The sequence below is a fragment of the Myodes glareolus genome, chromosome 2 (assembly GCF_982192425.1).
Source record: "Myodes glareolus chromosome 2, mMyoGla1.1, whole genome shotgun sequence".
Lineage (NCBI taxonomy): Eukaryota > Metazoa > Chordata > Mammalia > Rodentia > Cricetidae > Myodes > Myodes glareolus.
Genome location: NC_142027.1, coordinates 109,948,835 through 109,965,951, shown reverse-complemented (window position 1 = coordinate 109,965,951; position 17,117 = coordinate 109,948,835). Strand labels below are relative to the sequence as shown.

The following is a 17,117-nucleotide window of genomic DNA, read 5'->3' as shown; positions in this document are numbered from 1 at the left end:
TGTGGGGCTTGCTGGTTTCTAGTTGAGATCAAGGTTCAGTGAGAAACACTAATTCAAGAGAATAGGGTAGAGAGTGATAGAGCAAGACACCTGACATCCTCCTTTAGATTCTGCATGTGCACAGGTGTGCAAAGTGGTACATACTCCAGATTGGCCTTGAATTTGCTATATGCCCATGTATGACCTTTAACCATTATCCTCCTGCCTCCAAGTGCTGGGGTCACAGTTATGTACCCCTAACCCAGTTTATGTGGCACTGAATATAGAACCCAGGACTTATTATACAAGACACTCAAGCACTCCACAGACAGAGTTACATCCCTAACCCTACATCCTTTAACTTAAATGTTCACTTTTATTGCGGAACTCCAAGGCACTGAGCTCTCTATGAAAACCTGATTTCTGATATGTGTGGGGCACCAAAGCAAAATGTGTTGCTCACTCCATCAGAACAGACTTGTGCTTGCCTCTTAAGAGATGTAATTGCAAATCATTTCAGAAAGTGCACAACAACTAATTGTTGTTATAATACCAAGTTTACATAGCCCAAATAATGGACAAATATCACCATGTAATAGAACAGTACAAAAATGGTAATTTGACTATGGAAAGTTAGAACTTGCTATTTCAAATTAGCAGAAGCTGTGAAGTGGGCATTACTGACAATGTGAATATAGTAATTGGGGCTGATTTCTTGGCGGCCGGCCGAATCTGGCTGCCTGGCGTCCTGCGAGTTAATTATAGCTCTGTTAGCAGAGCACAGAACAGGGAACACTTGCAGTGACGGAGATAAACCCAGCACAGGTCTCTGCACACCAGGCTGGAAGTAAGGGCACTGGCTAAAGACTAGGAACCAATTGAGAAGCTTCCACCTTAAAAAACCGTATACATGTATGGTTTGGAGTAACAACTTCCAAACCTCCAGAAACCCTTGCTAAAGCACTATCTCCTTTGCCAGTAGCAGGACACTGCTGTGGGGTGACTAAGGAAGTCATTTCAGGCCACATTTAAAGATATTTTGCTTGTGGCTTTAAAGTTTCCTTTAAAAACAGTCCAGAAATCAAAATAGGTGATCCCATCCAAATTAGTTCTCTGTTCAGACTGAGCTAATTATTTTACTGAGGGTTTCTTAATAACCAAGCTGGTTAGAATGGTTCACACCTATAACTCCTAGTACTCATGAGGCTGAAGCAAGAGGACTTCCACAAATTTAAGGCCAACCAAGGCAACAGAATAAGACCCTATTTCAAAAAACCAAAAGGAAGAGAACTGGGGATATAGCTCAGTTAATAGAGTGCTTCCCTAGCATATACAAAGTCTTAGGTTCCACCTCCAGCACAACATACATACCCCATGTTTAGGGGGTGAAGCAGGAGGATCCTAAGTTCAAGCTCATCCTCTACTACATAGCAAGTTCAAGACCAGGACAGGACATAAGATTTTCTCAAAAATGGGAGGGAAAGAGGGAAGAAAAAAGGGAGAAAGAGAAGGGAGTGGGAGAGGATCCTTCTTTTGGCTAATCTGAGGAGTCTTGACTGTGTACCTGGGGCTCTGAGATCACATTCTTTGCATTCCTGAGTCTCCAGCACACCAACATGCCTCCACATTCTGAAGGCTTTCTTCGAAAACAAGTCAGTGCCTCCTGTGGACTCCTACTTTACACACATGCAGGACACTGGGACATGTTCAGAACTTTGAGCAAGGTTCAGCCTAGAACCAGACATATTCTCCCACTTGTAGCCCTGTGTTCAGACCTGTGTATTCTGTCCCTTTCCTAGACTCAGGATGTAGCACCTTGGGCAAGTCAGGCTCCCTGGACATCCTGCCAGGGATTCCACTTTCACTCAGAACCAATCCCCGATACCTGGCATAGATTCTGGCAGAGAGATTCCCTGTTGATAAACAATTTCCAAAAGTCCTTGTGCAGCTGTAAATAAACAGAAAGAACTCCTAACTGTAACTGATAAAATGAAACGAACAGGGAATTCAGTGGCAACTAAAATACATGTATCAGCAACTATTTTCCCTTCCTGGAAATAAACCATGAACTGGGCTATTCTCGTGTCTGGGCATCTGGTCTCAGCTCTGGGTACCAAAAAACAGCAGGCTATGACTGCCTTCCTTACCTCAAGGTCAGTTCCAGGAAGCAGGCAGTGATCGCATACCTTGAGACCCTGAGACCTTTAAAGGAGAGCAGTGGGCAAGAGGGCACATAGGCTTTTCAAGTAGTAATGGAAATAGTAACCCCATACGCCCTCTGGGAAACCTGCAGATTCTATGCTGGATTGGTGGGGCCTAAAAACAGAGTGCCAAAAAATAAAAAAATAAAACAAGAGCTAGGTGTGTAGCTCAGTGGTGGAGTGCCTACCTTCTAGGCAAGTGACCTACCACAGAGCCATACTTCCAGCCCTTCACTGGCAGATTCTAGGCAAGTAGTCTATAACCGAGCTACATCCCCGGCCTTCTTTAACTTTTATTTGTAATAGGCTCTCACTAAGTCGTTCGGGCAGGCATTGAACTCTCAATCTTCCTGCCTCAGTCTTCTAAGTAGCTGGAATTATGTCTTTAAAAAAAAAAAATAAAGCTGGGTACTAGTACATACCTGTAACCTCAATAACCAACACTTGCAAGGGTGAGGATCAGGAGACAAGGTTAACCTTGGTTACATGGAGAGTTCAAGGTCAGTCAGAGTTACATGAGAATTTGTCTTTTTTTTTTTTAAAGAGCAAATTACATTTAGAACTTAGCCAACAATCAATCAAAGCCATTGTCATAACCAAAACCTCATAGGAAAGGACGCTGTAGAGACTTACTTCTGGCAAGATTATTCTTCTTGCTCTGAGTGATGCTGAGCCTAAGTCCTTACTGTGTATCATGCTTGTGACACTTGACACTGAAAAGCAGTCACCTGGGAGAAAACATGAAGGCTGGCCCAGTGAGTGCCTGTGGAAGGGCTGGACAGCCAAATGAGCAGAGAAACACTACTGCTGGCTTAGTTGGACACGAGTTCACCTTCCTTCTTCAGTGTAAGTCTTTATCAAGATTCGGAGAGGGGGTCTCTACCAGGCACCTCCATGCAGAATATGATGCGGCACTGAACACAGATGCTACCTCTTTATTCATCATGATCAGTTGTAAGAAGAGCAGATTCCCAGCTGAGCTGAATGAGGCATGGAAAAGCTAAGGTGATCCATCAGCAGACAATGAAGCAAGGCTGTGTTCCCCTGGAACTGCTCCTTCTACACCAGGAACTAAGGGCTGGAGGAGAGGATGCAATTGGAGCAGGGGTCTTCAAGTTGCTTTTAGCTTGAGGAGAAGGTGGCACTGTCCCATGCTGGTTCTGCTTAAGAGGCTTTGGACTCTAAGAACTGCTGGCTGGCCAAGAAAAAAAGGAAAACAAGGCGGGGAAACCCCAAGCAAGCACACTGGAGGGAGACATGCTGCTCACTCTCTGCCCAAAGTCAGGAGACTGGCAGGGGATGGGGCAACAGCATGTCTCCTTTCTGTAGCCAGCTAGCAGGGGTAGGAGCGGGGTGGAACTACTGTTGAAGTGCATTTTGTTTGAAATAACACTGAGGACAAGGTGTCAGCGAAACACACACCTGCAGAAACTGGGCCTCTCAGAATGAGAAGTCAAAAAACTTTTGTTCCATTTCATTTGTTTTATGAAAGCAAGTCTATGTCCCAGTGTCTCTGCATTACAGACAGCTGGTCTCCCCGCTGGGAATGTTACTGTGCTGGCCCTGACACTCCACCCTGCGTGCTTTGGGAGTAGTCTTTTTCTCCCTGAGTCATACTTTTCTGGATCCCTTCCAGCCCTCAAGCTAAACCTGTAATACCCTAAAAAGGTAGATGAGCAGTGCTTCTAGGATTGAAGTCTTTCTCCACCTACTGGAACAGAAGGTGGGGATGTTTCTACCCTAATGCAAAAACAGACCCAGGAGACAATGTACTGGCATGTTTGATAATTTTGAAGTAAAAACGATGTGTGTTGGGGGGTGGGGTAGGGTAGAGAGAATAGGAAGGAACCCTTTCCCTTGTTTGTGGTTTAACAAGCCATTCCTAGTGTTTTCTGTTCTTTTAAGACTTGAGAGCAGCTCTGGAGCTTAGCCATGCAAATACTCCTCAGAACCCACAGACATATCTGCAAACTCCAGAGGGGTAATTTAAAGTATAGAATTTGGGCTAGCAAGTTGGCTCAATCTGTAAAGACACTTGCCACCAAGTCTGACACAGAAAAGAACTAGCTCCCCAAAGTTGTTGATTGACATATGCACACAGCCCCAAGCATGTACACACACACACAAATGTAATAAAAAATTAAAATAAAATAAAAATTCAAAATTCCCCAAAGGATGTATCTGGGGTGGGGTGCAGGGGACTCTTATTGGATAAAGTGCTTTACTAAAACCTATGGTGGGCACACCTATAACCCCAGTGACAGGAAGGCAAAGATAGGCAGCTCCCTGGGATTTGATGGTCAAAACAGTGAGCTCCAATTCAGTGAGAAACCTTGTCTCAAAAAAACAACTGAGAAAAACACTGACATCAATCTCTGACCTCCACATGCACTTTCACATATATAAGCCCAAACCAAATACACACATGCATGCACACAATTTTTCCTCTATTCTATCTTTAAAATTGTCTCCAGAAACTGTAAGAGAAGCCCTATATTCTCCAGAGAACCCACCACCTCTGAGCAGGACTCCCACTGAAGGTGTGTTCCAGGGAAGAAAGGAAGCCCATGCATGTTTGGGAGGCAAACAGCATGGCACTATATAGTCAGTTAGACCGCTTCAATAGAAGTAGGAAGAGAAAGGCTCCACGGGGCATTTGGGCCTCCTTCCCAAGAACCAGAGAGAGGGCCAGTCCTACAGCCTGTCCAGGCTGAGGCTCCACTGGGCCCCAGGCTGATAGGAACAAGCTGCCCCGCTGGCTGCTTCCATGGAAACAAGGTCAGGCTGGCAATAACAAGGCCCAGCTTTAAAAGAGCCACCTGCCTCCAGGAAGCCAGGCACACTGCCCTTTCCCTTCTGACTTTTCAAATCTTCAGTATGAAAACAAAACAGGGGAGTAGTAGACCATGAGAGATATTGGACCCTTACAGATGAGTCCTGAACCACTAACAAGATATTAATGGCTCTGAGGAAGGATTACCCTACTCTGAGTACGAGTCTGCTCCTGAAGAACAACACAAGGTGGGTTACTCATACTGAGACAGCTGTGATAGCTTCAGGTATTCAGGAGCACTCTTGGACCAAGGAGGGGTCAATCAGAAATATATGGCTAACGGCATACAGAAAGCACCAAGTACACATGCAGCATCAATGTACTGAATCATGGACTTGGGGGGGATATGAGATGTTCCAACTTTCCCAGAGCTCAGAAGCTTTAGAGAAAACACATACCGAGTCTTGGTGAGTGGAGGAATTCAGTGGGGATGTAAAGAAATTTGAGAGGAGATTTAAAAGACCAAGGTCACAGCAAGCACAGGCCTGGTTTCCCAGGCACTATGGCCCTCTTTTGCCCTGTCCCCACAAGAGCAGGAACAACACCTAACCTGTTACTGGATGCATTTCTCTGGACAATAATATGCAAACCATCTCCCCCTCATGACATGAGAGAAACGAGTCAGGTTTACCCACACAAAATCCTCATCCTTCATGAAAACAGTTCACACTCAAGTGAGTGTACTTGGGCCATGTGACCAGAGAAGGCTAGCCTACCATTAGCCCATCAGGTCACTAAGCAGTGGAGGATAGATGGCTCTTATCAGGCTGGGGTATAAAGGATGGAGGATGGGGATTCTGAGATAAACATAATTTGACTCATCATTCTGGGGCAAGTGAGATGGTTCAGTGGGTATAGGCAGTTTTCCCCAAGTGTGAAGATTTAAGTTTGATACTTGGAATCTACATGATAGGAGTGTGTTAACTCTAAAAATTTGTCCTCTGACTTCCACATTTGAGCTACAGCACGTGTGCTCCCCTCCAACACCCACAATTAAACAAACAAAATTGTAAAATGTAAATTATCACTCCCCATGGCTGGGCATGATACACACACCTTTAACTGAAGCACTCAGGAAGGTGAGGCAGGAGAATGGTGAGTTCCAGACCAGCCTGGCTTACACAATGGGAATTCACAAAATGCTATACTGCTAAACCATGCTCCTCACTGACAAGATTCTAGGCAGGTGCTGTATTATTAAGCTATATCCCCTGCCCTATGGCTCACTCCACCCATGTTCCTGTGGGTAACAGCAGTCCTCCAGAATACTGACTAGGGAACGAAATGCAAGTGCAGCAGGGCCTCCTGCATCCGTGTACCTTCTTCATCTCTAGTCTAATCTTCTCCCCCACTGCCATTTAGATGTCTTTACCACTGTACTTGCTAGCCTGTGTCACAGACAGACAGACAGATACACATGGGGGGGAGCAGGAGAGAGAGAGAGAGAGAGAAAGAGAGAGAGAGAGAGAGAGCGCCTTTTCTCCCCCCCCCCCCCCCCCCAGAGCAGCGCTGATGCTTGCTCCTCTCCTTGTAAAAAACACACAGCAAATCCTGCTGTACTTTGGCTGTGGCTGACTTGAAAAAACCACCAGTTTGCTTTGGAAAAGAAGTAGAAGGGAAATCTGGAAGGAGTCTTTGGGTCGATAAACACCTCCGGCCTCCCTTCCCCAGTCTCTGGCACAGCATTTTCCCCTGCTGGAAGCACTTTCTGGGACAAGATTATGAGTCTCAAGAACAGGGAACCAGTGGTCTGGGGACAGGGAATGGGGAATGAATGACCAGAAGGTGCATTAACAGTGGGGAGAAAATGCCATAAAATGTGTTTCCCATCCACTGAAACAAGCAACAATGAGATCGTTCTAGCTTGGCTCAATGGTGCGTTGCACACTTGCCATGAAGGCATTTCTCTTATTGATTGATACACAGGGTCTCAGCATGTACCTCAGGCTGGTCTTAACCTTGCTGTGTAGTCCAGGCTGTCCTTGTCTTGATCTTCCTGCCACTCTAGGGCTGGAATTTCAAGTATATGTCATCCACACCTCACTGAGGTATGTGTGTGTGTGTGTGTGTGTGTGTGTGTGTGTGTGTGTGTGTGTGTGTGAACACTCATGCTTTAGTATAGAGTTTAGAGGACCACTTCAGGTGTTAAAATGGGGTTTCTTGTTATTTGGCCCTGCATATAACAGGTTGATTCCAGAGTTTCTAGACTTTCTCCTGTCCCATCTTTCAAAGCACGTAGGGATTACAGGTATGTGCTGCCACACCCTGCTTTATGAGAGTTCTGGGATTGAAGGCAGGTCCTCATGCTTCTGTAGCTTTACCCACCAAACTGTCTCCCTACCCTGTTGTTTTGTTTTTCTGAGACGGGATCTTCCCATGTAGCTTTTCCACTTGCCATGTTCCTGCCTCAACCTCCTAGTAATGATTTTCTTCTTCTTTTTTAAAAATATCTATCTATCTATCTAACTATTATGTATACAATATTCTGTCTGTGTGTATGCCTGCAGGCCAGAAGAGGGCACCAGACCCCATTACAGATGGTTGTGAGCCATCATGTGGTTGCTGGAAATTGAACTCAGGACCTTTGGAAGAGCAGGCAATGCTCTTAACACCTCTGAGTCATTTCTCTAGCCCATGATTTTCTTCTTAAAGTGCTTGGTTTTCCTTGTTATTTCATCAACAAAGGTGTTTATTCTGGCACTGCTTGGAAAACATTCATTTGAATTAAAAACGTGTCTTTTTTGGAAGTTTTGGGGGCATATGCTTGTAATTCCAGCACTAGGGTGGCAGGAAGATCAAAAACTCAAAGATAGCCTGGACTACATAGCAAGGTTAAATCCAGACTGAGCTACATGCTGAGACCCTGTGTATCAATAAACGGAAAAAAAGAAAAAAGAAAAAGAAAAACAGTCAGCACATACAAAGACTTTAATCCAACCTCTAGAATTGCTAAACAAACCAAAACAATGCACAAAGCAAAAACTCAAGTAAGCTATCTCTAAAATAAAAAAAGACTGTCAGTGTTTTTAATGCCTAACTTTGGCAGGAGGCAGTCAAGGACAGATTTTCCCATTTCTATCTACCCTATCATGCAACCTGACTCACAGGTAGGTCAGAGGGACCAGGGTAATTCCAAATGTACCTGAAACAGGTCCATTATTGGTTTGGTGTTTTGTTTTGTTTCCTTGAGACACAGTCTTACCTAGCCTAATCTGGAGTTCTTCATCCTCCTGACTCAGCCTCCCAAAATGCCATGATGGCAAATGTGCACCACTGAGCCAAGCTAGGACAATCTCGGGAACAAGTGAGTACATTTGTTTTTCAGAGTGAAGAGGTTGTGATTATAGGAAGGCTTCTTAGGCAAGAGCCTAAGCACGAATTATCGTGCTCTAAATGGGCCCTGGGATCTCTATAGCTGAGAGGCAGGGTAAATATGAATATATCATTAACCAGCCAGGGAGTGGGGGCAAGTGGGAGGACCACCAAAACAAAGCCGACTTCCTCCATAAACATAAACAGCTTTTAATGACCCTTAAGTTACTTTTTAAACTTTTTACACAAGAAAAGTGGGAATTATTATTATTAAAATCAGTAAAACACTAAAGTTTTTCTAAGTTATGGTTGGAAGACATAATGTTTTGGGCTTCGGGTTTTGTTTTCCAGGGCTGGAGATGGAACCTGGAGCAGAGCAGATACTCTACTGTGAACTACCCCTTCAGCCCCTTGTTGGGGGATTCTAAGACAAATGCTCTCCTGAGCTATGTCCTCAGTTCACAACGGTTATTTTCCAAAGCTTGGTTAAAAATTACAAAGTCTCAGCTGGAGTCGGATGGCACATGCCTACAATCTCAGCACTCAGAAGGCAGAGGTCATCTTTTGATTCCTTAGGAATCTGAGTCCAAACTGGGAGGAATTTGAGACAAAGGGAGGGAGGGAGTAAGGGAAGCAAAAACAGGAAGGAAGAGGAAGGCAGGAAAAGAGAGAAGGAAGAAGGGAAGGAAAGAGGAAGGAAGGGATAGAGAAAGGAAAAGGAGGAAATGTTTTGAAGGTAGACCACAATTATATGAACAAACCTTGAACGTTTTTATTTCTGTTTAAAACACACATATGTACGTCCATACACCGGTGAGTAGAATCAACGAATGTTATATTCATCTTTAATTTGTAAGTGAAACTGTCGCCAAAAGACAAGAAATTTTAAAACTGTTAAATGAGGACAGTGAATCTTTTCTCCTTTTTAACATTGGGAGTGGCAACATGAGGGAGTGCACACATGCCATGGTGTGCTCCTGTGGTAGTCAGAAGACAGCTTTGTGGAGTCAGTTCTCTCCTTTGTGAACACACACAGCTCTGGCCTGGCAATGGAGGCGCACGCCTTTAATCAATCCCAGCACAACAGGTGAATCTTTGAGTTCAAGGTCAGCCTGGTCTACAGAGTGAGTTTCAGAACAGCCAAGGATACACAGAGAAACCCTGTTTCAAAATAAGAATGAATGAATGAATGAATGAATAAATAATGATAAATGAGAAACTTCTTTCTTTTTCTTGTGGATACTGAAGGTGTCACTTGGGGCCTCACCAATGTTAGTGTTCTACCATAGAGCTGAGCTACACCCCAGTCCTTCTTCTAAAAAATAACACTGTAATTGGCCTTACTGAATTCTCCAGTCCAGTCTTGAAATCTTGATCTCCCACCTCAACATCCTGAGTAGCTTCATGTACCACCATGCCTAACTACATACTTAGATTTTTCTTAAATTTTATTTGTTAATTGGGGGAGGGGTAGCTGCCACAGGAAAAGTGTGATGGTTCACTATGGGTTCTGGTGGTTGAATTTAATTCATTAGGTTTAGATGGCAAATACTTTTTACCTGTCCAACCATCCTCATGGGTCGAATTTCTAGTCTTCTATTCAAAGAGAAGCATATTGAAAATTATATTATTAATACAATATCAATATCACAATCATTTTCTTTTATCAATTTTAATTTTAAAAGAAACCATAAAGTCCATTAAGAAGTTCATAACAGTTGACAGTATAAGAATAGTGTCTTGATACTGTTTACCTAAGAAAAATGCAAATACCCAGTTCCAAATTATCATTATTTTTTAAAATTCAAATTCAGGACGAAGTAGATGACTCATCAGGTAACGGTGCTTGACATCCAAGTCTGATGACCTGAATTCAATCTCCAGAATCCACAGTGAAAGGAAAGAAACAATTTCAGAATGTTCTCTGACTTCCACATGCACTATGGCATATATGACACAATAATAATATATTCAATTATTTTAAAACCCAGTTCATTATTAAAGCAAAAAACAAACAAAAAAACTAAACTAAAATGTCCACTTAAGTATAAATACAAAGGTTCTGTAATTTTTTTCAGTGCCCCCAGAACCTCTAGAACAACGCCTGCCAACTAAAACACCTACTATGAATTTAGTAATGGGTTACACAAACATAAATTACAAGGCCAGACATTTTAAAAGGGAAAAAGGTGATTTATTGGCGCACTGGAGACACGGCAGGATAGAAGCACTATTTCAATTTTCCACACAGTCCTCAATGCTGCAGATGTGCTAATGCAAAAAGAATTTCAGAGTGAAACGGCTCTCAGCTCCCCGGTTCCTTCCATATCAATTCCTTTACTTAAAAAGGCTGGCTGGCATTCCCACACTTACATTCAAGACAATGAATACATGCTCAAGCGTTTTTATCTGACTATATGTACAAATGGATTTGCTCAAACGGGAGAAAGGGAAGGAGAAAAGGGGGGGAGAAGATGGGGGAATTAGTTTTCAAAATCTTCTTTCAGTAACAAGAAAATATGACTATAACTCATGGTTATCTTCAGCTGGAAGGAGCGACTCTGACCTACCCTGATCATGTTTTCACTTCCCCTCTGGATCCTTACACACTTATTTACTGGTCACTTTTTCTGGATTCATGTCACTAAAAGAAATAATATTTTTCTTTTATAAAGCGATCATTTATATCATAAGCAAAGAGCAAGGGAAAGATGGTTCAGTGGGTAAAGTTGCTTGCTGACAAACCTGACTACCAAAGTTCCATCCCTGGTACACAGGGTGGAAGGCCTGATTCTTACAAGTTGTTCTCTGACCTCTACATAAATGCCATGGTGTGCAATGGTGTACATACATGCATGTATATATACAAGGAAACTTTAAAATGTAATAAATAAATGAATGAATAAATGGCAAGTGAAATGCTGTTTGTGGGATGTTTATATACAAAATAAATAATATTCTTGTCTTCAACTTTTAATTCAAAGCAATAGACGCCAACACACCATACACACACACATCTCAGATTAGGTCAAGGGAACAGTCAGGGCCGAGTGCACATCACACACAGGAGAAATCTTTATGTTTCCTTGCTTTGCCAGTAGCTTTCAGTTTCACAAATGTCTATCTTGCAAGACCCAAAAAACTGGCTAACTGAGCTTCTCCCCAGGAGCTTAAAAATATTGCATAATGAAATGTGTTTTAAAATGCAGAAGTGTTTCTTTGAGCAGCTAGCACATGTACACATGCATATGAGTTATGTGCTGCACAGTTCCCAGATCTTTTGATTATGTGAACACACCTGACCTAGGGGAAGCAGGCTTCACCCAACCCCATATTTCACACAAACCAAACAGCCAATAGACAGTAATGGCTCTCAGCTACTGATGACCTGCACCAAAGATGAAGAGACACTCCATCTTCCTCAAGAAACTGTCAGTGGTAGGAGGCTCAGAGCTGACCTTTCACCCTGTCTTAATCACAGCCACCTATGATAACAAAGTGAGGTTTATTTTTATGCTCTGCTCCAGATGAAAATGATCAATCCTTCAGTTCTGACTACTTTGTATCTACGCAATGAGCTGCCTAAGTGAAGGCCCTGTAAGTTTTCATTAGTCCCCTGAGCCCTACATGGAATTACACTCACCTAAGAATATGATCTGCAATAACACTATCAAAATGCTGAACACTTCATTGAGTCTGTCCAAATCTACAAATTAAAAGAAATCCCAATAAGAAAAATCATTTAAATTTTCACTTAATAGAAATTTTCAAAGCCAGGCACTGTGGACCCATAAAACTAACATTTCAGTTACTTAAGAGGCTGAGGCAGGAGGATTGCAAGTTTAAAGTCAGCTGTCTACAGAATTAGTTCAGTCCAAGACTAGCCTTGCAATTTAGTGAGAAGTAGCAAATGACAGACTACTTACTTACCAAGTGTGCATGTGTTCAAGCCTGGGAGGAAGAGGAGAAAATAGAACTGGTGGCCAGAAGGGCTGGGGATTTAGTTCAGTGGTAAACCACTTATCTAGCAGAAGATGGAAGACCCAGACACAGTGCACCTAGCACTGAAGAATGAAGGGCACAGGATGTCTGTAGAATATCAGACTTATCAATGACATGAAAAACATTGGAAGCATCAAAACAGTACGTGGATGGGACAATCCAGGAGCATTGATGAGGAATGTGGTGGTTGACAAAGGACAAAGAAGTCAGAGACAGCTCCCTGGGGGCAGGTAGACTGAATAGTTAGTCACTGGTTACGGGAAGGACAAGAAACTCTAAAAGAAAAAAGGAAACTGAGGCCATACCTATCACCAACCAAAAGAGAATGCCCAGGACTGGGGCGGAAAGCAAAACAGAAGGAACCCAGGATGTGCCCTGGTGACATCTGCACAGAGCAGCGTTCCAAAATAAGATCCAGAACAGCTGGGCTATAGCTCAGACGGTAGGATGCTTACCCAAGCAAGCCCTGGGTTCCATGCCCTGAACCACAGAAACCCAGTGGCAATGTATGCCTATAATCCCAACACTCAGGATATGGAAGAAGAAGCAGTATTCTTGCCTACAAAGTAAGCTCAAGGCCAGCCTTAGCTTAGTAAGATATTGTCTCAAAAACAAATGAACAAACACAGGAAGATTTGGAATTGAGAAAAAAAATTATGTAGAAAAGAAAACGGTAGTCAGGATGGGGTGAGAATCCCACTTGCCCCAAAACAATTCAGCTCCACATGACAGACAGTACAGTAAGCAAGGGGACAATACACACCTTGGTCTGGGAGAGGTCCCTAAGGCAAATTCTCCAGAGAATTCAGACTGGAAACCTAAGGGCATGACAAATCAGCAAATGGTCCAATGTGAGCAAAAGATGTCAGCAGGAAAGACAGAAGAAGAAACTGTGAACAGGCATTCACAGCAGAAGATAGTTTACCAGTCAAGAGATAGAAGGAAATATGAGTGCGCAAGGTTACAGCCCACACTCATCTAATGAGCACAACTCAGGTAATGGAGAAAACCAGCAAGATACTGTTAGATAAAAAGGCTTTCAGAGCAGAAACACACTCTGTATCTTAGAAATGCAATGCTCCCATAAGTGTAACACAGAAGCTAGTAAAGGAAGAACTTACTTCATCTGCCTCAAAGCTGGGTCTCCTCGCAGTGGTTGAGGTACCAAGAAAGAAGCACTATCTAAGCACACTTGGTGCTAGTAGACCCTCTTTACAGCATCCTGCATGCAGTCAGCACAAGATTATAGGAGGGTTCCAAAGAGGCTGATATGGGCAGTAGTGGTGTATACCTTAATCCTAGCACTCAGGAAGCAGAAGCAGGCAAATCTCTATGTGTTTGAGGCCAGTCTAGTATACAGAGTTAGTTCCAGAACAGCCAAAGCCACACAAAGAAACCCTGTCTCAACCCCCACACACACCACCACCACCACCAAAAAAAAGAAGCATGAGCCAAAGGGCCTGATGGGACTTCTCAAATATGAAGTTGGAGGGGGGGGTGGCAAAAGGATGGGCAGATAAAACCATAAGAATCAGTTCCAACTCTCCTCTAAGTGCACAGGAACGTTTATGTGCTAAGTAGCAGGCAGGGAAAGGTGGTGGCGTTGGTCCAGGCAGCTTCAGCAGTAGGAGGCAGCTCTGGAGATCCATCCCACAAGGCAGCTGGCTCTGTGCACCCGGAAGACGGCTGTGGGCTGCAAGACTGTGGAAGCACTCCCCAGGGACCTGCACAGGCACAGACCTACAGAAGGCTTGCCTAGATGTGTGTCTCCCACCAGCTTTGTTGATTTGAGTAGGACACACAAAGCAAGTTAATGTCTTTTCTGGGTCTCAATTCTTCTCTGCCTGAATAAAACACTGCACTTACTGAAGAGGCATACACTTAAGAGTGGATGGAGACAGGCAGAATAGTGTACACCTGTAATCTCACCACTCATAGATGGAGGCAGGTTGGGAATTCAAGATCATCCTTGGCTACATAATAAGTCTGAGGCCAGTCTGAGCTACATAACACTCTATCATTAAAAAAAAAAAATGAAAAAGAGCTACATAAACAGATAGCCCTCAATAAATGTCAATTACTATTATAAGCTGTTCTGTCATATCCCTCAAGCTACCAAGAACAAGAAAGTAATAAATTCCTGGTGAACTCATGGTCCTCACACATAACAGGGTCTTTGCAAAGATCTTCGAATGCATGTAAGAGTCCAGAAAGGAAAAACCCAAAGAGAGCTTACCATGAATGTTATGGAGAAAAACAGACAAGGATGAAAGGAGCCTGCAGAGAGAGACAGGCAGCAGAAGCTAGTGAGTTCTCTGCATGCTCTGAGCAGCTGGCAGAGGTAAAATTACAGATAAATTACTTGATCATTTAAAATCTTTCAAATGAAAGGTGATGGGGCTTGATCAGGCTGCAAACCAAGCCAGAAGCAAAACAGTTAGAATGAAGCCCCAAGAGTTCTGATTTCTATCTAAAGACTCCTTTAGGAACAACAACTAGACCATGGCTAATAACTCACCAGGTTATGAATTAAATTAGTCTGTCAATTGGGCCTGGATTGTCCCTCATAGGGTCAATTTTTATGCAACTCAGGTTTGTGAGTTAAGATCAAAAACCAATACTGGAAAATAACAAACAGTAATCCAAACATATCCTACCACCCCACACATCTATAAGTGACAACACACCTATACTCTTGGAATGCTAAGGCAAGTTCAAGGCCAGCCTAAATGATATTGTAAGACATTGCCTCAGAATGAAAATTTAAAAGAAGGTAGAACACTTGCTTAGAATTCCCCAGCAAGGAGATGGAGGAATGGCTCATGAGTACGATGGTTGCCTAGAATCCTCCCGTGAAGGGCTGGGACTTAGGGGAAGAATGTTTGCCTGGCATTCAGGAAGCTCTAGGTTTCATGCCTAGTACTCAAAATAAATACGCAAGATAAAATCGAATCTACCCCTGAACTCAATGTCTTCCCTCAAAGTAATATCCAACACAAGCACACAGCTTCAATTACTTTGCCATATTATTCTTGACGTGTTTCAACTGAGCATCTGGGACCATCAGTCCCATTTCTCCATAAGAACACAGAGAGAGGTTCACAGAGGTCACCATCAAAACTCTAGTCCACATAAATCTCTTTACAATCCTTTCCTTTTCACAGCTGTTAAATGCTTGGATAATTTGTCCACGATGCTTAAAATAACCCACTAGAAATGCCAGACACATGGAGGAAGCGACACACAGCTCAGGAAGGAAGAGGCTGCCGGTTCTAAGGGCTCTTCAGTGAGAGCTGGGGCCCTCATCTGTTGTTCACATAAAGAGTATATGGCGGTGGGACCATGGGTGGCCCTGCTGCTTGAAAGCAGGCATAACAGAGACACTGAGAGATTAACTCTTCATGGGTCACTTAAGAATTCTTCCGATGTCTAAAATCCACATTCAGTAGCAGCCCCTGATCTTTTGAAAGATGGGATCTGATGTCTTTCTGTTTAACACAATAGGCCTTTACGTAAAGTTGAAGGACCCCACTGACAAACAACTCACCCAAATTCACCAACAGTGGCTTTAGAATTTCTATTGCTGGCGTGGGTTTACGTGTTTGGACTTGGGGACAGTAAAAAAGGGGGAGGGGGTACTTTCATTCTTAGATTAAAAAAAAAATCTCAGTTTCTCCAAGGTCCTTATCCACCCACACTACTGAATTATCCTGTGTTTTTGTTTAACTAGGCAGGTGCTTTACCACTAAGTAATATCCCCAGCCCAGTTTATTCCTGAAACAGAGTCTCACCAAGTTGCCCAGGCTAGTTTTGAAGTCCTAATTCTCTTGCCTCAACATCTGCAGTGATGGGATGAGAGACCTAAGCTACCAGGCTGTTTCAGTGTATATACCACCTGAAGCTACTTTGTGCACCATTTGTTTAGTGGTCATTATCTGCCTGCTCCTGCTGGTAGTTGGAGCCTTCTCTATACCTTCTAGCTCCAGAAAGAACTCAGGGCTATTTTTAGAGGGGGCAAGGGACTTAAAGTATTTGGTGAGCACTTACTACATGTTTTACACACTAAATCACTTCACCCGCCAGCAAAATGCGTGTCAGAGGCAGAGCACTCCTAATCCAAACATCTGAAGCCTTAAATCCTCTGACATGCTCCAAACATTGTAAGTTTTGGAGATCTATGGATTGTAGATTAGGGATGGGCAATTGATGAAGGTCTACAGAAATATTCACACATGAAGAAGAAGAAGAAGAAGAAGAAAAGGAGGAGGAGGAGGAGGAGAAGGAGGAGGAGGAGGAGGAGGAGGAGGAGAAGCAGCAGCAGCAGCAGCAGCAGCAGCAGCAGCAGCAGCAGCAGCTCCCAAATCCAAAATGCTTATACTCATTGCTGGGTGAGGGCTGCTCAACCTCTATCAGTCAGATTATAGGAAAGGGGCACAAAATTTGGAATGGTGAGGAACTTTGCTCAGGGTCAAAAACCTGGACATCTGCAACACCTGGTCTGAGAACAGATATTTATCTTTCAAGAAAATTGGAAATAGGCAAAGCATAGTTCTGCAGATGAAAGCCCCTGCAGCAGAGACCACTGTACGTGGGAGAGAAAGGCTGGACTAGCAGTGCTCACGCATGCTTACTTAGAACCCCTGGACCCCTCGGTTCTTCAGGACTGCTTCGTGCCCTCCCAAACCTCTTACAAACTCCTTCTGGAATAAGGAAGAATACTGTGGCTTGAGCTGCACCAGATCCTTGGAGCAACTTTTTCCCTGGGGTTGCCTCATAACTAAGAAAACTAC

At 43.4% G+C, this 17,117-nt stretch overlaps 1 protein-coding gene and 1 long non-coding RNA gene across 8 annotated transcripts in view; both read right to left on the bottom strand.

The window, feature by feature from the left end:
- The window catches only part of Cux1 (cut like homeobox 1), a 325,002-nt gene that overhangs the window by 217,359 nt on the left and 90,526 nt on the right, over nucleotides 1-17,117 (bottom strand). The window lies entirely within an intron of this gene.
- LOC146895466 (uncharacterized) lies at nucleotides 9,073-9,980 on the bottom strand. The gene is made up of 2 exons (XR_014999361.2): nucleotides 9,885-9,980; nucleotides 9,073-9,486 (listed from the first exon to the last, which is right to left on the bottom strand). It is a non-coding gene; the product is annotated as an uncharacterized LOC146895466 (long non-coding RNA).